The sequence below is a fragment of the Aquila chrysaetos genome, chromosome 23 (assembly GCF_900496995.4).
Source record: "Aquila chrysaetos chrysaetos chromosome 23, bAquChr1.4, whole genome shotgun sequence".
In the NCBI taxonomy this organism is placed as follows: domain Eukaryota; kingdom Metazoa; phylum Chordata; class Aves; order Accipitriformes; family Accipitridae; genus Aquila; species Aquila chrysaetos.
In genome coordinates, this window is record NC_044026.1 from 12,027,301 (window position 1) to 12,049,841 (window position 22,541).

The 22,541-nt window shown below is 41.4% G+C and overlaps 1 protein-coding gene across 6 annotated transcripts in view; it reads right to left on the minus strand.

Moving 5' to 3' along the window:
* The window catches only part of P2RY8 (P2Y receptor family member 8), a 36,570-nt gene that overhangs the window by 6,774 nt on the left and 7,255 nt on the right, over positions 1 to 22,541 (minus strand). Inside the window, exon 1 of one of the 6 annotated variants that reach the window (XM_041119536.1) lies at positions 981 to 1,386. The exons of the other annotated variants lie outside the window; for them this stretch is intronic. The gene's annotated coding sequence lies outside the window, so the exon portion shown is untranslated. Of the gene's footprint in view, positions 1 to 980; positions 1,387 to 22,541 lie in introns of those variants that run through there. 6 annotated transcript variants of the gene reach the window in all.

The window sequence follows — 22,541 nt, forward strand, 5'->3', positions numbered from 1 at the left end:
TCTAATTATAAGCCTTTGCAAGTGAAAGGTATTTGGTCCCACAGGCTAAGGGAACTCACCCCTAGATACTATTCCTATAGAAATTATATGTACCTGGGAGGTAGTAGTTTCCATTAAATCTGTCACACTAGTCATAAAGCTATTGAATACCTCCTACATTTGTTTTTTTGTTAAGGCTAATCACAAACGTATTTTCTTCTAAACTTGCTTTTTCTGAGAGCACAACCTGATAAGAAGGAGATTAAAAAATGCACGCATAGATGCTGCAATACGCAAAACAGTGGCAGGCAGGATTCGTGGCCTGACTAAAGGCAGATTTTATGCACTTGTGGAACACCACTGTCAGTAAAACACAGGTGTCTCCCAAATTAAGGCACCTCTTGAATAGGGGTTGAAAGGCACCAGGCTTTGTGGTTAGGTGCCTAGAAGAGCTCTCCAAAAAGGGTAGGTCCCCTTGGCATGGTTTTCAGTAAGGAAGGTGTCCATCACGAGGAGCAAAAGAACGATGCAGGGGAAGAAGGGACATGCAAAGCACACAAAAATGTTGCTGCAGGTCACTCTCGAGGGCAAACAGCCTCTTGGGGAAATGTGCAGTACAGAAAATCCTCCTTCCAACTTTGCCTTTCCTTTTGCCAAATCCTTCTGGGGCTCTAATCCTGAATTCCTTGTTCAGGAAAGCCTGGGCTAGCAGAAATTCCTGCTCTGAGTCACCCTTACTTGTGATGCTTTGCTTTTTAAATGCCCAGGTTAAGCTGCTGGAACCACAATGTAGTATTTCAACATACTTTACCTCTCCCATTATTGCGTCTATTTGGGTTTAGTTAACGCTGTATTTATATTTCCATCTTGTTCAGGGTAACTTTATGTCTTTCCCCCACTGCAACCACAGTCTCTATCTGTGTCTTGTGGTTTAACTTGAAAATGTCATAAATCAAGTGAGAAAGTAATCTTTATGAGGAGTAGAATTAGATTCCCCTTACATTTTATGAGTTTCTTCTTTTCAATTTCAGGTTTCCAACACAATTCAAATCAGTGGAGCTTGCATAGATTCTCTGCAAGAGAAACTTTGCTGCAGGATAATTTTAAAACATCGACCCTCAGCTAAGTTTTCATATGCATAATCTTATGCATAATCTGTAAAAATATAGTTCTGTTACATAAATATCCCTGTTAGAAAGGCATGGGTTTGGTTTTATTTTGGGGGAGAGCTACATTTAAACTACGACAGAAAAATGAACATACAGGTCAACTGAAACAAAAACTCACTAAGGATTCTTCAAGTGAGAAGATCCAGTCTTACTGCCATTTATATCAGTCCTCAAGCTTCTGACACAGAAAGAGAAATGTTAAGCTTTTCTGCTTGCCTCATTTCTGAAACATTTAGTGGATGAATGTATTTTAGTTCTATATTAGGTACTAAAAGCACTTACAGCCTCTGGAATAAAGCTCGCTAATTCCAGGTAGGATTTTTTTGCTTCTCTTCATACTCACTGGCTCATGGCACTCTGCACAGAAAACTCACTTGGAAATTCAGTAATGCCAGGTTTTCATCCAAGTTGTAACCATAAGCAAAGGTGACAGCTGCTTAGTGCCTTTTTGACAGGAATGGTGATGCCTTTCCCTTCAACTGACAAAAGATGACAGGTAAAACACTAAAGGGTATACTGAAAATCAAACAGTAAAAAATCAGAAGAGGACGATGTTATTTATTTGCCATGGAAAAGTAACAATAGAGATGTGTCTACTTTCTTTTTAGGGGTCTACTAAATAAAGCTGATGTGTTTCCTCTCTTACATCTATTCTCTTCCTGTTGTCGATGTCAAGTGCACCTGTGAAAAAGACTGAAAAGCCTGTAAGCCAAATCAAAAACAGAATTACCATTTCATAAAAAGTTTTGTGATTTGTTTTGTGATTTCAGATGGAAAAAATTAATCTCAAAACATATCATGCAGCACAAAGCCTTCCAAAACCTATTCTATTTCATAATTTTTTGTTCACTGCCTGTCAAAGCACTGTTGTGTAGAATAAAAAGGTCTTACTTCATAAAATCTTTAGTATTGTTACACTTTTGGAAAGACACCCTTCCAGCTGAAGAATGTAGGATGGCATATTTGAGATTACAGGAAAAACAAACTAATGCAATTTCAACTCAATTGCAAACAAATTCAGAATGAAGCAAAATGAATTTATTGATTTTATTGTAAGCACTTAGAGAAAACATATTAATGGTTTTTAATCAACGCAAATGTGGCTGAAGAATGTCTTTTGTTTTTTCTCAAAAGACTGCATTTTTTGAAAATAGTTTTTCATTTTTATTTTTTACTTTCTCAGTTTAATACTGTTACAAAGCAGTAACAAGAGCGAGAGGGTTAGGATAGCTTGTGTCTACCTAAATGTAGCTAAAACTGGTGAAAACTTAGTGTGCAGTATGTCTGCTGGGGATTCAAGCCCTCCCGGACTGTCTGAATTGCTAGTGAGATGAAAGAATATTAGACAAGCACAGAAAACTGACAATTTCTATTGTAGACTGAGTATGAAGAGAAGAAGGAGCCAGGAAGGCAAGGAGCCAGGAGCCAGTCATCTTGAGTTGTGGGAAAAATGACAAACACTTTGATATTTAAATAGAGTAAGGGGGTTTAATATGAGGAACAAGACAAAAAAGTACCCTTTTGTAACACATCTCTGGTTTTGTTGCTAAAGCATCATTGATGCGATTCAGAGAAACACTTCTGCAAATGTTCAAGTTCACCAAACTGAGGAATGTAAATGAGTACATCTCTGATTGTGTGTTCCTTAAAATGAATACGGGCTTTACCAAAAGAAGCTGCAGGTTTTGTCTGGATGGTTCTTTCTCACCCTTGCAATAGACTTTCATGCAAATTTTAGCTTGTAGGGTTACATCTCTACATCTCTAAAAGCCATGGGTTTGGTTCACTCAGTCAAGATCTGAACTTAAGTCTTCTAAGAAACTTCTTTGTATTACAGGGCCTTCCCTGTTCTTTTTGCTAATGTCTTTTTTTTTTGTGTGTGTGTGTGTTGTTTTGTTCTGAGCAGCATTATTGCAAAGATCAGAAACTGTTCCTGAGCCTGTAGTTATGTTATCACAAAGGCATTATTTCACACTAGGGTTTAGCTTATCTTCTTTTAAGAATAAATGCATTTGGGAAATGAGAATTCTACCTTCTGTGCACCTGTGTACACAAGAATTTCTGAGCAAATAAACCAAATCTGAAAACATCTAACTAGCTGCAATATTCACAACCTTCTATGTCATTTAGCTTTAGAAAAATAAAATTGTTCTGTATTTCTTATTTTTCACCATAGATTATTCAGACAAGGGACATAAGAAAACCATATGTATGCCTTCACTGCAAAAGACAGCATATTTTTTTACAGTGAAAGGGTTACATTATAATCACTGTATTAATCAAAAACTCTTGCGGAGACAAACTTCAGTCTTTATCTTAGTACACCTAGTCAAAGAAAACCCTATAGTGTTTATAGCTCTGACCTCAAATAGTTAGGGCAAGGTAAAACAAAAGTGTCTTCTCTCCACAAGGATTTCACATTGAGAGGTAAAAAAACCCTCAATTTTTTCAGTTAGAAACTGTAAAAGCATTGCCAGCTTTAGTGTAGTGGAGAGGTGCATGCCTGTTGAGCTTGTTAGCTATATCAATCTGGAAGAAAGCAGCTTTGTTCAAAAGTGAAGAAAAATAATCCTATCATTTCTGCCTATTAAAGTAGGCAGTTTCCAAGATTCAACCAAAGCAGTCTTACTAAGTGTGAAATCTAAATATACAGGTGAGAGGCAAAGAAACATCACAAGCAAATACTGTACAGATTCTTCAGAATTAGCTAAGTAGTAAAATTAACTGTACATAGCTACCTTTATATTTCCTGTGTCTGTCCTGGACTATGCAGTTTTGCTGACAGTTGAATTTTAGTTCACTTGAACTTTCACCTTTGCTAACGATAAATTAGCAAAGTCAAGATTCTGTGCTGGTGTTAGCAATGTCCACCCTAATTTAGATAAGGTTTGCATAAACACAGCCACTGTCATCCATGTCAACAACCTTGTTCAGAGTGAAACTAGTCAATGTGGTCTTTAAAAAGTTCATTTCTGCAATACTCAGGATTATGAAAATAGTAAGGTTGTGGGCCAGTATTGACAAAAACCTCTGAGCATCTGAAGCATGATTCTATGACTTTAAGTGCTAGTTACACTACAAAATGAAGCAGTTTGCAGTTTTCTTTATTGGTGTGCAAGATAGTCAGCTTTTAAAAATTCTGTGAGCAAAACCTTGTTGGGTCACTTGAAACCCAACTTGTGTAACTCCACTGATAGATTTTCTAGGCTGGTTTAAATTTCAGTCAGAGTAAGCATCCTAAAGATTTTAAGAGGTTCCAGTTTATGGGCTAATAGCTAAAATATTATATATATATATATGTTGGTCTTTCCTACATGCACAGACTTTGTAAGCTTAATTTTTTCAAGCCTGTTATTTTTAAAAGGATTAGCAAAGCTAAGGCAACTGCTTTTAAGAATTCACCATAACAGCTCAGGAATTCATTCTACAGGAGTTACACTCCTCTGCAGTCACTGCCCATGTGCATGCTCTTATTTCCCAATAGCACAAGGTAACATGCCTCTTGGTGAAATAATGCAAACACATATATATACACACACATATAAACATATGTGTGTATATATATTCTATTTGAAATCTGTACTTTCTATCTTTTCATCTCTCTTTTCTGTGAAACTCTTTTTGAATGTTTCCCCTCTTCTTCAGTCCACAAAAGAATTGAGGTAGGGCTGCAGGCGTGTTTTTGAAGATTATCTTTAGAGATAAAAAAAAAAAAAAGAGTTCACACATTGCTGTTTCTTGAACTTGCACTAAGGATATGGCAGTCTGTAGCTGTTGATCAATTTAATATATGATGGAGTCCATAAACAGGACAGTCAACCAAGTTTTGCAGGTGTAGCTGAAAGGATAATTTGGCATGGTATTTGGGAAACGTTTTGAGCAAAGAATGTAGGTTAATTCTAACATTCATGTGACGTAGTGGGGCCAGAAATTGCAAACAGTATTGTCAGGGGTGAATCAAAGAACTTGGCTGAGCATGTCGGCTGTCTTCAGATAGGCCTTCTTCCACTACTTCCACTAGTTGGTCCCAGTATGTACAAAACCTCTTACTACCTCCTAGATAAATAGACATGTCCCAAAAATCCCATGCTGGATCCATAGCAACATGTGACTTGTAAATACAAGCTGAATTATTGTTCCTCTTGTTAAGTAAGATCTACATGAATATGCAACTCTTTTGCCAGAGCAGTAGCATTAAGTAGCAGGATTTCGGTATAGCTGGCACCTTTCTTGCCTGGTCTTCGCTACAGCCGTGGATGTAGCATCCGTAGAAATCTAAGTGTCTATTTCAGGGTGAGTTGGAAAGTGTGGATGCCACTGACTGTACTGGGCAGATCTCCAGCGACCATAACAGGCTCATATGTAGTCACTTCCATTGTAAATGCAGGTGTTTGAAGCTGAATCCAGCCGATTTTAAACATCCCGTTGATTCAGATCCTGGTTTCCTGGAGGCCTGTGATTGCCTAGATTCCGTCAAAATCTGAACTAATCCACTAAAACACAATTGTCCCCTTTCACACTCGGACTGCTCAGCTGCCACTTCAAAATGACAAGGCCAGCTTCTCTGTGAAAATGAACTGGCATGGAGTAGGACCAAATGCATGATTTTACCTGTACCCAACTTCTTCCGCCCGTGTGTCAAAACCTACGTGATCGTAAAACTGTTGGTGTAGCAAAGATGCCGCAACTGGAACTCAGAATAAAGATTGTTTTGTGTTCTGTTGATCCTTCTGCTGTACTTGCCCAGCACATATCTTTTAGCCTGGATTGACAGCCCACCTACAGGGCCAAGCGCTCTGCTCTCTCCCCAGATGCCTTCTGCAATGGACTGGCAGTGAACTCCTGGCAAACTGGGCTTTCTCCTGGCTCACACATCAATTAGAAGTGATTTTCACATCAGCACTAGTGAAAACAGTCTTGGCTGAAAAATACATGAGACCAGGGGCTCCGTAGGAGCTAAATTGACATGCACTTGACAGCTTTCTCTCATATTTGGTTTTCTGCTCCTGAAAGGGCAAGAAGAGCTAGATGTACAAAAAGAATGAGCCTGGCTTCCTGTCAAACCGTGCCTCTTACTGGAAGGCTTTGATACAAAAAATGGGCTGCTGGAAGCTCGTTTGTATGGCTGGAACTGATATTGTGTCCACTCATTCCCCTGGACCCCCCGTCAATACCCACTGAAAACAGGCGAGCACGTGTATTTGAGCAGGAGCGGTGTGCCCGGGCTGAGGCAGGGCCGGCAGGCAGTGATGTATGCCAGCCAAGGCAGCGGGAAACGTGTGCGCTCTGTGGTTGTCTCCTCGTTCCCTAGCACGATGGACAATGCTTCCCAGCCTTGCCTGAAGGGACGAGCGGTTGGGGCTCACCTCGGGTGATCTCCGTCGGAAATCTTGCACTGTCACAACTCTTTCCTTTGCACAGTTTCTCTTACTGCTTATTGTCACGGCTCGGAGCGCGAACACTGAATCATATCTGTGCTACTGAGCTATGTATCACTGTATTTTTCCTGAGTGATGTTCAGTTGCCCATGTATATCGTCCTACAAGTGGCTGTGACTCTCTGCTAGAGAAAGTCTCTTCATTTTTTCAACGTTGCCATCAACGGTCAATAGTATTCAAGCTACAATCATGGGGTACCCTGGCCGATTCTGCCTTTTAATTATGGTCATATCATGATCGGGGCATGTGTCACTAGGACAGCCATGTATCACCTGCATCTCTCTTGAGAGGAGCGACTTAGGGCACATGCAGTACCTCTGTGGAGCCCAGATGACATGACCAGGGTTCATATATCTCAGGACCAGTCCTGAGGTAGGTCTGGTATTCATGCAACTCCCAGTGAGGTCTGAGGCAGCTCTGTGTGCACGGCACCTCAGAGCAATTTGCTCGGCAGGAGAAGCCAGCTCACCCTATCTGAGCTGATGCAAACTCACTTCATTCACACGCTGAAAGAACTGAAAGTTGGCTTCTCTGCAAAAGCTCATGGCTTATGTTGAGCATCGATAACTGCAGCTGCACTGCTTGTGGCTGGCACAGGGCACAGTATAAATCACATGTGCCTGAACAGTGCTGAGCAGATGTACCCAAAGGCACAGTGCACAGGTAACAGGAACCTCAGAAATAGCTAAGTACAGGAGCAGATACACTCTGTGACCTAGTTTTAAAAGCAATGTTACATATGCACAAAAAGGAAAAAGAAAGAGCCAACATAATTATTATTTTTTTCCCTGACTTACCACTTAACACTTTTTTCCTGCCTTATCTTCAGTTTGGCAATTTGATACCAGTTAGAGGTGTGACTGGTAACATACAAGAAGTGGATATTATACGATGGGAAAAAAAGAAAAATATTTCTAACAAAAGCTTCACGTCTTGTTCAGTTTCTTTGTGACTACTTGAGCTATCACACTAATACAAAGAGATACAACAGGAATAGCAACCTGAAACCACATCTGCTATTGTTTCATTCTTCTGAAAGTCCTCGAGTGCAGGTGAGACAGCAGGTCAAAGTTCATCTCTTCAGCTGAACCAAACTGCAAGTGCCCTCGTATTCAGGCTTTGGTCTTCCTCTCAAGTCCTCACTGCACTTAGGTAATTTAAATGCATAAATAAGACAAAAATTGGATTCTGTCCTTGTCTAACATACTCTTTCTGCATTGAGAAGTATAGAAGTGCCCTAATTATAGTCAAGATGTATGCCGATATATCTTTATATGAATCTTACCTATGAAATAATCACAGGCAGAAGTCAAATGTGTTCTGCAGCTGGTTTTGTTGGGGGAGCTAGTCTCTGCTTTTATTAACAGACAATATATTGCAACAGCTTGTTATTGGCTTTACTTGAGTTCCTCTCCATTGCTAGCAAAATGCCCTGAGGTATCTGGATCATCGCTGCTCTGCAAATCACTACTGGAATCTTGCCATCTTGAGAAAAAATGATGAAAGTGAAGATGCTGTGCTTTGAAGGCTGTTATTTATTGACCTGTGCACTAAAAATTAGTGTCTTAACTATAATTTTTATGACCTTGGCATTTAGCTCCAACTTAATAGAGTTAATTCTGGGTATTCCATTTGTAAACAGTTTGTATCTCACAATCTCTTCTACTACTTATATCTGTGGTCTGCTATTTTTAAGTGTATGAGCAAGCAAACACATTCTTGCAATGTAAGCAAAGGTATGAATCCCTATCTGATAAGCCACTCTATGTATTTGATCTTATTCATACAGACAAAGGAGATTGCTTACACCTCTGGGATAAAGTTTTGCAAAACAGCTCCAGGTTACCATGTGAGAAAGTGTATTCATTACTATACCATAGGACGTACCACACTACAACCAATATACTACCACCTTACGCCCTACTTTGTCTCTGCCATGAGTTGTCTGCTTGCCCACATGCTTAAAGTAAATAAACACAGCCAAGATATTTTAAATAGAGACCACATGCAAGCAGCACAGGCTGGTATGAGGTGAGAGCAGCCTTAGCGTGATTCTGGTACAGGCAGCCCCTCAGGACACCAGCAAAGTAAAGGAGAGGTGGGAAGCCGTCATGAGGACAGGTGAGCATTCTTATTTATCCAACTTATAAAATTAATATTATGCTTGAGATGTTGTTATGATAATGGACTGATAGAATATGAAATGTTATATATTAAACATCATTTGTATGATATATGTGTGCTATAAATATTTTTTTCACTGGTACCACAAACTGCAATACCTATAAACCTCATAATCAACACCCCAAGTGCTAGAATTTATCTCTTTTTTATCAGATGATGTTTTAGCCTGTATTACTGATTCATCATCTATATGTGTGTGTGTGTACATATATACGTACATGATATATATATCTTATGATATTATATTGTATGATCATACATAATAATATATGATATTATTTTCTTGTTTCATAGTATAGCTACAATTGATAACGTCCTTCTGTTTTTAAACTTTTTTTCATGTCTACAAGTGAAATTTCATCTGTTTGGATATTGTTAGTAGGAAAAACCTTTAAATGAAAGGAAGGCAATCCTGCAGTAGAGGAGCTCCAATTCCTAATGTAAAAAGTGCTCAGACTAAATTTAAAGTTTGAGTTTCACTAGGTCCAAAACACTGTAGAGAAAAATGTGGGGTCCAGAGGTCAGCCAGTCTTAAAGAGAATTTCCTTTTAAGGTAACACCTAAAATTCAACCACCTGGAAAAGTACACTAAGTCTGTGAAATGCAGTGACAAGGACAAATACACAAAACTGCACTAGTTTTTAAAAATCTGCTTAGCTTAACCCCTAGACTGGAGAACTTAGAACTGTTAAAGTTTCATCAAAAAACAGTTCCATGTATTTTAAATGCAAGCCTAAGGTGATTCCAAACATAGCTATATACGTACGGTCTTGTGTGACTCCATCTTCAGTGAGGTGGCACACACTGTGGCAGCTAATTAATTGCCCTTAATTAATCATCTCCTGGCTGTGGATCGAACTGTTGGGGTTTAGCTGAGGTCTAGCTGAGGCTGGGGTCTAACTTCAAGCAAAATATCTGGCTTTGTCAGAGCAAGAAGGGGGTCCTGGGGTAGCATGAGCTCTCAAAGTGAGTCTACAGGACAGAGAAGAACTTGACTGTGGTGAGAATTCAGGCGTGGGAAAAGAAAACACAATATTCTTACCCTCTAGCACTTGAAAATGACAAAACAAACACTCTTCCCATCACCTGAATAGTTTAAAAGGACAAGGAAATTAAATTCCTCCTGTTCAGCTAAAACCTACTAACACAATAAACTGAATGCAACAATCCAGCAGAAAAGAAATACGCTGAAGAAACTTGCAAGCACACCATAAAGGAGCAGCCCCACCACGGACGAGCAGCCCCTGCCTTTCTGAGGAGAACAGACATTTACTGACAGAGGAACGGCAAGTCAGAGAAGAAGCTCCTACGGACGGGAGGACCTTCAGTGGCACAGATTAAAATATCACCTGATAGAGAGAAATTCTAGACCTTGGGGAGCTGATTACGGGCTTTATAGATATTTTAGTTTGTATGAAAACTGCCCATTGGAGATGAAGACTGTGAAACTCATGAGATACATAAAGACAAACTCTAAGGTAGTTTTGAAGACTGGTACAATTATGCTCCAATAAGGTACTAATAACAATAGAGCAGTAGGAGACAGTTCTTTGGAGGTAAAATTTGGGTTGTTAGGAGCCCTAGAGAGCTCTAAGTGATGTGCTCTGAAATATTACTGCTTTCCTGCAGCTTCAGTGTATAACTTGAAAATAGATGCATAGGAAAATGATATAAATGTACTAAGGATAAAGGAAGTGTTTGGTGCAGATGGCACCTATTCAGGAAAATATGGTTTCACCTAAACCAAAACAGGGCAAGGCTTCTGTTACTAAAAGTTAAGGTCAGAGCTTTTAAACTAAAGACTAGAGAAAGCCAACTGGCACAGAAAAGCATATAGTTCAGGATGACACACACTTAGGGGTGGGAAAGTTATTAAATCCTCTGTATTCTTAGAAAAAAGGACAGGAAAAGCTATTAATGAAGTCCAGGAAGGAACTGGACAAACAGTTTCTATGTGTGAAGTGTATGAAGCAGATCACGTAAAACGTCAGCCAGAAAAATCCCGGATACTTCTGTCTCTACAGATATGTAAAGAGCATAAAAATGCTGAGGCTGATTGCCCTGGTTTTCAGCTGGGAATCTGACCTAATTTAGGCATCTGAGAAGTCTGATGAAAGAAAATAACTGTTGGAAATTGTATGGCTAGGGCACACGCTGATACAGCCCTGCCAAAATAGGCCGTGTCACTGAAGGATTGGTACTATTGTATTACTGGAAGCTTTGTGTCACATCCAGTAAACAATTCAGCTGCATCAACAAGTGATACAGAATTTCCATGGGCTGGAGGCTGTAACTGCAGGACTGCATCATCAATCATATAACAAGGATGGTAAATGTGGCAGCGATGTGGGTCGGGCAACCCCAAGCACAAACACAGGCTGGGCAGAGAATGGATTGAGAGCAGCCCTGTGGAGAAGGACTTGGGGGAGTTGGTTGACGAGAAGCTCAACATGACCCAGCAATGTGCGTTTGCAGCCCAGAAAGCCAATGGCATCCTGGGCTGCATCAAAAGAAGTGTGGGCAGCAGGTCGAGGGAGGTGATTCTCCCCGTCTACTCCACTCTGGTGAGACCCCACCTGCAGTGCTGTGTTCAGCTCTGGGGCCCCCAGCATGAGAAAGACATGGACCTGCTCGAGCGGGTCCAGAGGAGGGCCATGAAGATGATCAGGGGGCTGGAGCACCTCTCCTGTTGGGACAGGCTGAGAGAGTTGAGGTTGCTTAGCCTGGAGAAGAGAAGGCTCCAGGGAGACCTTAGAGTGGCCTTCCAGTACTTAAAGGGGGCCTGCAGGAAAGATGGGGAGGGACACTTTATCAGGGAGTCTAATGATAGGACAAGGGGTAACGGTTTTAAACTGAGAGATGGTAGATTTAGATTAGATATTAAGAAGAAATTCTTCCCTGTGAGGGTGGTGAGACACTGGCACAGGTTGCCCAGAGAGGCTGTGGATGTCCCATCCCTGGAAGCGTTCAAGGCCAGGTTGGATGGGGCTTTGAGCAACCTGGTCTAGTGGAAGGTGTCCCTGCCCATGGCAGGGGGGTTGGAACTAAGTGATCTTTATGGTCCCTTCCAACCCAAACCATTCTATGATTCTGATTCTATGATGTGCTTGGGATAGAAAAAACAGCTGAGAGAGCAATCAATACGGAAATAACAAAACCCTTCAAGTACCCCTAAACAAACTGACCAAATGCACCGAGGTGTGATGTGTGTGTTCAGGCACCAGAAGTGTGACTCCTCATGGAAACCACCTGTTCAAGATGCAGAGGGGAACTCCTTGCAAGACGAGTAGAAGCAGCTCTTGACTCAGGCCTCTGTCATTCTGAGCCTCTGCAGCGACAGCAGCACCGACCTGGGGTCTCCTGCTCCCCCATCAGGACACCCAAGAGCTTTGGCCTGTAGCCTATTGCAAATAAATTTCTACAACTTCAGCTGCCTAATTAAAAAAATAAAATTCTTTGTCTGTGTGTGAGGTTTGACCCTACTGTGTTTAGCAGATACGCCTAAGGAGGCAGAGCTTCTCTGCTTTTTTTTCTGGGTCCTTAGAGCGCTCGGCTGGAAGATACACACCAGGTTGTCCCAGCCATTGCTTTGGGCCATTGACACAAGCAGCGCTGGATAATGGCAAAGCCCAGCAGAGAGGGGAGCCCACTGGTGAGCCTGGCCCTTTGCTACACTGGTCCAGAATTGGAGAAATACCAAAGGAAATTCTAATATCACTGAAGAATCCCTTTTCTTCTTAAAAACACCTTCTCTTGTCCCCAGAAGAGCAGCTGCTCTGACTGAAGGTAGAGAGGGCCCCTAGCTGATACTCCGAGCGTTGCTTGGTACTAATAAACCACATGCCCTTGGGCCGTTCTCTGCAGTGGAGGTCGGCTGGCCGGGGACAGCCTCTGCCCACGCTGTCGGGCTTCTTCAGCAGGTCGATGGCATGCAGCCTGCCTACTCGCAACAGTCCTGGCTGCTGAACCGTGCTTGGGAACCGGTGGGAAGTCAGCTAGCACAAAGCAAATCTGCACCAGGGAGCCTTCTTGTGAGCTAATGGTGCAGAGAAGCAAGTTCCAGTGACCAGAAACTTTCTGTGGAGCTGACTACTCTATTAGCATCGCTATAACGTAAAAATACAACCTGTTGACCCCAAAGAAATGCATAATACATGGAAATATCTGACGAGAAATGAGACTTGGTAGAAAACGGCAAGCTTGAAACCTGGGCTCTCGTGAGGGCTTCCCTATCGAAACGTTTTGGTTCCCTTTTTCACTCTCTTGTAGTGCCATAGATCTCGAAGGAGAATTGCAGGCACCTGATGCTTTGGCAGTGGCTGAAATGTGATCACAGCCCCCGCAGCAGCCACCTTCTCTTCTGAAACCCCAAGGATGCCCTCAGCTTCCTGGGAGTAGCGATGGGATGGTTCTTTTAAAAACACAACCCACCCCCCTGCCCGCTGGGAAGGAAGATCAGCACCAACTACTTTCTCGCTTCTCTTTCTCAGAATAGTAGAGGCCATTTAGTTTTTGCTTCTACTTAGTTCCCAGATCTGGTTCGGGACTCATGGCTCGTGCTTGCTCATGGCAAGTTCAGGGGCTCGGGACCGTCTCAGGGTTTTCCCACAGACGTGCCAAGCCTATGCTCTCCCCAGCCCTGCTGAAATCACCCGCGGCCGGGGCACCACGTGTGGTGGCCAGCCTGCCTCGCCGTGCGGCAGCAGCCAGGCGGTGGAGAGGGCCGGTGGGGTGTGCGAGATGGGAGTCACCCGCCGACGCCTGGGGTAGTCACTTAGCGTTACAGCCCACGGCGGGGTTAAAGTGGTTCGCCAAGCAAATGATGGAAAAAGCCCGTGATTTGAAACTCATTCAGGGAACTGAAGGAAAAAGGTCCAAGTCCATCTCAGCAAGTCTTTTGTAAAAACATAAAGGCAATGTAAATTCCAGGAGAGCAGCTTTAGTATCCTCTCTTTTTCTGTGTGTGTTTCTCTGTCTCTTGCTCTGCTGCATTGTCATACACGTATACAGAGAGGGAGAGAGGAAGAAAGGGAAAGAAGAGTTTTAAGCTTTAAAATGAATCTGTTTTCTTGAGGATTGGGGTCTAGTAAAGGCTGTACATTACGTTTTCATAAAAGAGCCTGGAAAAGCAAAATAAATTCTCACAATGCCTTCTAGCACCAGCCAGCCAGCCACGCAGGTGAGCAAAGCCATAGTGCTCTAACATCTCAGATACCAAAGATAAGAGTGCAGTGATAAAAGACATTTCATCACATGATGTGTGGAAAGTTTTGTACAAGCTAGGGCTAGCTGCTCAGTGCAGGTTCCTCTTTCAATTCGTTGAGACTTTTTAAAAAAAATTACACACACAAAAAAAACAAATTTCAAACACGGTTTCCTCAGTTCAGGCCTCCCGCCACTCCCACACCATTTCTATAGTTGTTACCTCTGAGACAAACTGTAAACTACACGTAAAAGTTACTTGTGGTTGCACTGCATAGACTGACAGTTTTTAGAGCATTCTGTTACATCATGTTATAAACTACCCTACACAAAAAAACAAGGCTTATTATTTAGTTTTGTTTACCTGTTTCTTTAATATAAAAGAAATTTGTCCTTTTTTTACCAAGACTAGTAGAAAGACACCTAGCAATTCATTAGCTAAAACCTATCCTTTCTTTTTAAAGGTTATACAATCACAACAGGAAATATTTTGAAATGGTCACACTAATCACAAGACAAACTACTTTTTAGTCTGAACATTTTTTTATACTACTTTCCTATTTTTAGGTCACATCACATGCCAACTTCCTTGCCATTGCCATTTGTATTTTAATTACAGATGAAATAATAACTTTTGCCGTCTACAATAATAATAGGATCATACTTCATTCTTGCTTTGGTCTTACCTGCAATACTCAAATTCATAATCTGACAGAAGCAAAGAGGGAGAACTAGCTAGTTTACATTTAATTAAATGTCTGGCTTTTGTTTGCCTCATAGTTATTGCCCTTTTTTTGTTGTTTCTTTAAGCATCTGCAGCAAAACAATATTTCGGAAAGATGCTAATTTTGGCCTAAGTCCTCAAAAGGAATTAGGTATCCAAATTTTTTTGAGGAATCAGTCCTTAGCAGTAGCATTCCTGACTGGTTTCCATGCACCTTCCTGCAAAAGCAAAAGCAAAACCAAGCTTGTCTCCTGCTGCCAAAACAGTCGATGAAGTAGCAATGATACTTTGACCAGGAGACCGGTATGTCAGTGACCTCTCTTCAATGGCACGATAACCAAAACACTATGACTTTCTAGATTAGTGTAAAGATCCACCTTATTGAACATGCTTGTGTAAAAGGATGGCTCTGGCACTCCAAGAGCACTTCTGAAGTGCTGGGGTGAAGTGGGCTGAGGACAACATCCACAACAAGCTTCCTCATTATCACTCCTGCAGAAAGCCATGTCAGTAAGGAGATGAAACTGCTCTTGACTTCTCTGTACCTTTTTGTGAAAAAGCCTCCTTGCAATAACCAAAGGTAGATGATTAAGAAGCAGAACCTTTCTGAGAGTTGACAAGACTATAGGTGTGTCCTTGAGTATGATAATCAGATTGTCTTCAATTCCAGTGCGCTCTCTTTCACTTGCTCGATGTCTTTTAAAAAGTCACTTTCCTACTCTGATTTAATTTGGATTTTTTTTATAATACTAATATATTTGCACTGCTCAGTCACGCCGCTGATGCTGGTTTATGAAATATTAGTGTCTTGCTTTGTAAATGCTCCAAGAGTTATAAGGAGAACAAGCGGCTTTTGAAATTGATGGCATAACACCTGCTTTTATTGAACTGAAGAAGCAATCTGTAAAAAACATATTTGCATGCTTGCTCCAAGACGAAAATTGTTGCTGTAATACGCTACCCATGTACTTAGAAGATTTTCCATTCTTTTCTAGAATGCCTCAAGAAGTCAGATGTATCCAGTTTTATGAAAGTATTCATCCAATTAATTAACATTAATTTACTGGAATCAGTGGACTTGTTCTCATGGTTTATAACTACATTTTTCCCAGACAAGGCATCAAGATCTCTTATGCTATAATCTCTGCAAACCTTTCAACGACTTGTAATGCAGTAAGCTTGATGAAATAATTTAAAAGTTATGACAGAAGGCTCTTGAACGAGTGGGGTTTTGTGCCATCTTTTTGAATGTCCAGTTCAAGCCATATTCAAGGGACTGCATTTGTCAAAACTTTGTTCAGATATTTTTCTTTTTAAATTGAGCACTTCCTTGTATCTTAAATTGTGATACCCAAATAATGAGACTTCCCAAATCAATTATCAAAATAAAAGTTTCTTTCTTTACAGGTATGTCCTGGTTTCAGCTGGGATAGAGTTAATTGTCTTCCTAGTAGCTGGTACGGTGCTATGTTTTGAGTTCAGTATGTGAAGAATGTTGATAACACTGATGTTTTCAGTTGCTGCTAAGCAGTGTTTAGTCTAAAGTCAAGGATTTTTCAGCTTCTCATGCCCAGCCAGTGAGAAGGCTGGAGGGGCACAAGAAGTTGGCACAGGACACAGCCAGGGCAGCTGACCCAAACTGGCCAACAGGGTATTCCATACCATGGGACGTCCCATCCAGTATAGGAACTGGGGGGAGTGGGGGTGGGGGATCGCCGCTCGGGGACTAACTGGGTGTCGATCGGCGAGTGGTGAGCAATTGCATTGTGCATGACTTGTACATTCCAATCCTTTTATTATTGCTGTTGTCATTTTATTAGTGTTATCATTATCATTATTAGTTTCTTCTTTTCTGTTCTATTAAACCGTTCTTATCTCAACCCACGAGTTTTACTTCTTTTCCCGATTCTCTCCCCCATCCCACTGGGTGGGGGGAAGTGAGTGAGCGGCTGCATGGTGCTTAGTTGCTGGCTGGGCTTAAACCACGACAAGGTAGTGGGGTTTTTCTGCCTAAATTATAATAATGCAATAATATCCTAAGGGGAAAAATCTCTACAAACTGCAAGGTACAACAGGATTTTCTGGTTCTCAGATGACTGAATACCTCATATTACAAAAGACAGGGTATGACTTTGTACACTGGATTTCTGATGTCTTGTTCTTGTCGCTAGTCAAGCTTAAGCAAGCCACAGTTCAGCTGAAAACCAGTTAAAAGAGTTTCTTTAGAAACTGGGTGTAAAAAGAGATTGTGGTTAGTTTTACTCAATCAGAAAGACAAACAGAGACACAGGAAAGCAACAAGTACCTAGAAGCAGTTAATACAGAACGCAAATCCACAGAGCAAGCCTAGGGCACCCACCATCCACACCTCCTCTACCCCAGGTTGTAGAAACATAAGTAGACCGAGGCACCTGTCTGCCCAGAAGTCTCCATGGCCCCAGCTGAGGTGTCCCATACCTCATCGGCTCACAATTCGACATTTTAGAACAAGATCCAGAAAACCAGGACACTGAGCAGCAAGCAAGCTAGACAACAGGAAACGCCTTGGTCCCCGAGAAAGCTGCAGCTTTTGGCACTTTGCTGAGTGTTTCAAGGAGACCGCTAGCTACAACCATGTATTACAACTGAAATTTCTCCTGGAGTGAGTTGCTTGCATCAGTCTTATCTGGAAGGATCCAAACCAGCAACAACAGTACTGTTCGTATTTCCCAAATATCACTAAACGGGGATGTGGCAGATATGAATTCATTTATCTCTTCAGAGTGCTGACATTTGAATCTACACCTCCCACCAAGCAATGATTGCCAATTAGTCACTTCATATAAAACATAAATTACATTGAAATAGGAAGTGCAGTTTGGACGTGTTCTTCTCTCAGGTACTGAACAAAACACTACAGTCTTTTTTTCTCACCCATGGACTTTATGTCCCAGTTGCACTGTGCAAACTGGAACAAATTCAGGTGCAAGAGTAAAGATAAGTGGTAGATAAATAACTTTAACATGGTGCTTAATGCATTTCTGCAAGAATGGTTGGTTCCAATCAGATTAGGTAAACATCCCTAGTCTGTAGAAAGTGCTCTGAGCATCCGCAGGATTAAAGGGCACATGGCATTGCCACCTTTCTCCTGGCTGTATTCCATGCAGGATCTACTCCAGTAAGTCTCCAGTAAGTGTTTTGACTATTTATGGTATACTGGGTCCTCAAAACAATACAGTGCAAGGAACAGTCTTTCCCCACTCCACAACTGTAGAGCATTTCAGGCCTTCAGCCTGATTTGGGCATCAGGATATATGTGCTTCTGAGCACTTAGTGACTGGGCTTTATAATTTTGCTATTGGGCACCCTTAGCAAAAGCTGAGCAGTTGAAGACCCCAGTCTTCAGTTTTAGCAGTTACGGTGATGACAAAAGAGTATTTAGGCTCCTAAAGCATTTTTTGAATGCTAGCATTAAGGTCAGATACTGGAAATTCTACCTGTGGAGAAATCTTTTCTTCTTTAGTGTGAGGTTGGGGTGAATGCCAACAAGTAGGTCAGGCATAAGAACACGCAGAGGCCTGATGTTGGGCATATAATGTGACCTGCAAATGCACATTTGCCTTGCTCTGCCTTCTGGGATTGTGCACCTTTTGCAGAAGAATCTCCTTGTTTTGTGTGGCCAAATCATCCCCTGGTGAGCATAGTCCCACCCTGGTTGGATCGCCTGCACTGTCTATTGTAAGCCTCAGTGGCAGTCAAGTAAAAATACTTGCCTTTCCTGCTTTTTAGTGTTGTGTGGTGGCAGATAGCAAGTAATCCTGATACTTCTGATGCATTGTGTGATGTAGGCTTGTCAAAATAAAACACTATTAGAAGGATGAATGAGAAGACCATAAGATTCTTAGTGATAAAAGCCTGACAAAACCCCACTCCTAACAAACTGTTGTCACCTCTTCAACCCTGTCTTGCTTTTCTGATGAGAAGCTACCTGAGAATTTGCTTGGCTTTCATACTTCCAGTTGGTTGGGAAGATGCATAGATCAACTTATTTATAGACTGTAAACGAAAAAGAAAAGCACAAGTATCTAAGAGCTTGTATATTAAAGAGTTAAGAGGAAGGGAGGAGAAATAAGGAAGTAGTGGTTGAACAATCTGCTTTTAAGCATACAAAAAGTTAAAAAAGACTTGATAACATTTTAAACAGAGTGTATAAACAACAAAGAAGAGCCCCAAACTAGGTGGTTTTTTCGGGGGGGGTGGGGGTGTTCAGAACTAGTGGAAAGTATAACGGGAACTTCAGAAATGGAAACTGCACTTTTAGCCAAAGAACAAGCACAGGTTTCTCACCCACCCAGACTGAAACATGAAGTGAAGGGACTATTTCTAATAATGAGAAGAGAGGTTGGTTTCCAAACCCTTCCAGAGTAGGGTAGCACCATTTTTTTCTGCCCAGTTATTTAATTTGAGATCTATTAGATCTAAAGTATATAAAACAGAGCAAGTGCAGTAAAATACTTTACCTTGGGGTTTGCCACTAGGGATAGCTGGACTGTCAGTGTCAAAAAGACAAATACAAACTGATTTGCAAAGAACATTTACATACTCTAGAATTCTGATCTAAGAATGCTATGCTGGCTCTTTAAAAGTTATACTATATTTGGCTGTCTCTCCACTGGGGAAATACTCTTGTCATTTGTCATCATTGACAGTAGTGATTCAGCAGCAGTAAAATCTTTGTAGCCCTAACATAGAAAAAAAGTTCTAACGCTAAAGTCACTTGCAGATGTGTGTTCAAAAACCTGCTGTCCTTTGCAGCTGTCTGTACGTAGGGCATTGCCATAATCTACGGCACTGTGTTTCACCAGTGTGAGTGGTTGTGGGAAAGGACTTAGATTAGGGGTGGTTTAGGATTAATTTATTTCATAAGTGAAATAAATGTGAATAAAATTAATATAAAATTAATAAATAGATAAAATTGAAAATACTTCATCTTGATCTTCAGAGCTATTTAGTAGTTTAATTGCCGCAAGCTTAACTTTCTGCTTCTATATAATCCCATTTGACACTTGTGCATGAAGCCATAAGACAGCACGTAACAGTCTGTAAGATTTTTATTTACCAGCATCACTGCGAGTTGTCTATCTTCACTGCCTTTGATGGCTACACATCAAGAGAATTAAGCTTCGGCTCAGATCTCGAAAAAGGAAATAAGCACCCACAAGTTAGTCTCTACAGCACATTTCTCCTCCTCCTCTGGAGAGCATTGAGGCATTAATATTGACACAGAAAGCGCAGACTGAATCTATTTCAGGGGAGGCTTGAATGTTTGTCTTCTTCCCGGAAGAAAGTAAAAGGGCCCAACGGCACCGGGCTGCAGAAATGGAAGGCGAGGGCCAGGACTCTGTGGACCACCGTGGGGATAACGTGCACCAAGATGCTGGGCCAGGCAATGCTTTCTATGAGCCAGTCAATAAATACTGTTCACAGAAACAGCGTGGGCTGCTCGGACTTAAAAGTGAAAGACTCTGGTTTTTCAGTACACCTTCTTACCTGACAAATGAGGTTTGTGGGTGGGCATGTGGCCTCATCTGTAGGGGAAGGATGTGATGTGGGAGAATCCAGAAGGGGATGTGGGAGTCCTGAGTGACTGTCAGCCAGAGCACGTACCAAACGCTTCCACTTGTTCACTTTAGCATTAATTTAGAAGCAAAAATATAAACAAAAACCAAACAACTACTGAGCCCAGCTGCTGTTCAGCTTTGTTTGAAAAGGATCTTTGGTCTATATTCACAGGTCTGTATTTCCCCTCTCTCCCTCAATAAATGAACGTGTTGGTTAATTCTAGCCAAATTTGATAAAAGGTGTAGGTCCCAAGATTAACTAAGTTTCTGTGCATTGCAGAAAAATATTTGGCCAATTGGATGAAAGCCTGGGATTCCGACATTTAAAATTCCACCCAGTGGTTTTTAGTTCCTTTCCCTGATTTCTGCAACTGCCTATGGTTTTCCGTGTGTCGTGGCCATAATAACTCAGAAGAAGGCTGTAGACATGTGCAATGACAATAATGACAATCTAAACTATATAGTAATCCACTATAAATGACAGAATTGTAGGAAGAAAATAGGCTAATGTTTTCTACTGTCCACAGAGCCACTGGAGAGCTTGTTGGTGTTATCTCCCCTTTTGGGAGAGTGTCACTGTGAGTCTCATGCTAACTGCTCAAAATGCCTCTCACCCATCCCTTTTTCAGCCTGGGATCAAAGCAATAAAATTGCAGCTCAGAATAAAAGGCAGAGTATTTCATGTGGTTACAAAAACCAGTCTGCAAATCCTACACCAAATCCTGCTTGACTCAACACATGACAGACCCAATTTATGAATGGGCCAAGACCCAGTGAATACATTTAAGTTCCATTGAAAGCAACGGGAAGCAAGAGCATTTAGCATTCAGCTCTCTTGGGCCCACAGCTGGACACAAAAATATCTTTGATATGGAAGCGTTACTTTATTTCTAACGCCTGGCACACTTTGAATTTTTGGGCAGTCCTTTGTGAACAAACCCCTACTTATTCATTTCTTTTTTTCAGATTTACTAGAAAAGTTTAAGCTGATGATATATGGAAGGTGAAAACTTTTTTCTTTGCTGAGGCAGGTGCAGGTAAAGGAGCATTTACAGCTCCTGTAGCGTGTTAGTCTGAACCGTGAACTTGTTGGCAATGGCAATCTGTAACACTACGTTTTTTGTTTCAAACAAATCCCCAGGTGCCCCGATGCTCTTTAGAAGTAGGCAAAGATGTTTCTGACCACCTATTTTTCCTTCTGCACTCGTGACTACACTAGTCCCAGAGACAAGTTAGAGCAGCCAGAAGAGTAGGCACAACCAAAGGAGCTGATATTTGTGTCTCTCTGCTCTCCTACTGCTAACTGGCATAGGAATAATCATTCCACATGCCGGTGTTCCCCGTGTAACACAGTGATTCCCAGGCACTGCTGTGAGAGCCTTCAAAGTTCATTTTTGCAGTACTGCAACAGCAAAAACTGGGAAGTGTTGAGAATCCACCCCACTCAGTGTAAACATTTTCAAGCCGAGCATAGACCAACCATCTATGTCATTGATATCCGGATTGGTTATGATCTCTGCCTCTCTCATGTGGCGGTAATCATGTTCTCATGTAAGACAGCCCACAGACATCAGCAGGAATAGACATGTGAGTCAAGCAAACCTATCAGCCTACTATAATATGTAAAACTGCGCCATGTCCTGTTAGTTTCTCTGAGCAGTGTTGTTGATGGAAAACTTTTCTTTTAAAAAGCTGAAAAAAAGCTTTCACAAGTATATATGATTTAAAATCACAAACGTTTAACATGTGCTGAACCTGAAACATCTCAGTGATGAGTTTGTGAGGCTATTTTATCCACCAAGACCAGATTTTAAGGTTATATATCTACACAGCAGAGAACTGCTGAGTTCATGAAAGCCAGACACCTAGCAGGCAACTTCATTTTTCATCCTCTTAGAGTTGTTAACAATATCTTCATGCCCCACAGGAGAAATGTGTGACTGAGAAGGCACGTCTTCATGTGAAAGAGTGCGTTCCAGGTATTTTCTTTGACAAGCATGTACAGATTTAAGTCACGAATTGGGCTGATAAAGAGAAGTTGTACGCAATGTGCAAAGCAGTATTTAGTTCGACTTAAGGGCTCGATCTTGCTCCTGCTTAACTCCTTCTTACATTCTTGTACTAGCAGCCAACTTCTGTTAGCTGCAATCATGGATAAGCTGCAAACTTTTTGACTAACTATGTATTTCTAATGACCGCAACAGTTCTGATCAGTGCACTGATTACTTCTTAAGCACCGCGTAAC